The sequence below is a fragment of the Squalius cephalus genome (assembly GCF_949319135.1).
Source record: "Squalius cephalus genome assembly, chromosome: 1".
Taxonomy (NCBI): Eukaryota; Metazoa; Chordata; class Actinopteri; order Cypriniformes; family Leuciscidae; genus Squalius; species Squalius cephalus.
In genome coordinates this window covers 62,623,173-62,623,555 of record NC_137122.1, presented here as the reverse complement: position 1 = coordinate 62,623,555, position 383 = coordinate 62,623,173, and the positions used below count along the sequence as shown (strand labels likewise).

The following is a 383-nucleotide window of genomic DNA, read 5'->3' as shown; positions in this document are numbered from 1 at the left end:
CATGTATTTACTATAGTAATAACTATAAATTAACCCTAACTCTATAGTTCGTACATGTACTTAATATTACTCAGTACTTAAATATATAATTACACATTCAAATAAAGTGTTTTTTTACTTTGATTTTGATTATTTGTCCCAGACTCATTTACTTTCCTGTTCAACAGTTCTTCTGTATTAGATTCAATCCAAACTCTCTTTTGATGAAGATTCATGAAGTGATTCAGTCAAAACTGGACATTAAAAAGCAAACGTGTAAAAACAGTGAAACTCAGGGTGACAAACGTTTATCATGAATGAAAATAACAGTCAAAGATCAACAACTGAAGAAACATGTTCAGACTGAAACAGGAACAAGCGTTTATTGACCATAAACTACAATA

General features: G+C 29.5%; 1 protein-coding gene across 3 annotated transcripts in view; it reads right to left on the bottom strand.

Annotated features, from left to right (window-relative positions):
* Positions 1 to 325: 325 nt before the first annotated feature.
* LOC307170726 (protein NLRC3-like) overlaps positions 326 to 383 on the bottom strand; it is a 148,618-nt gene continuing 148,560 nt past the window's right edge. For all 3 annotated transcript variants that reach the window (XM_079891948.1, XM_079891949.1, XM_079891950.1), the window contains one exon: positions 326 to 383. This exon is cut by the window's right edge and continues 961 nt beyond it. The gene's annotated coding sequence lies outside the window, so the exon portion shown is untranslated.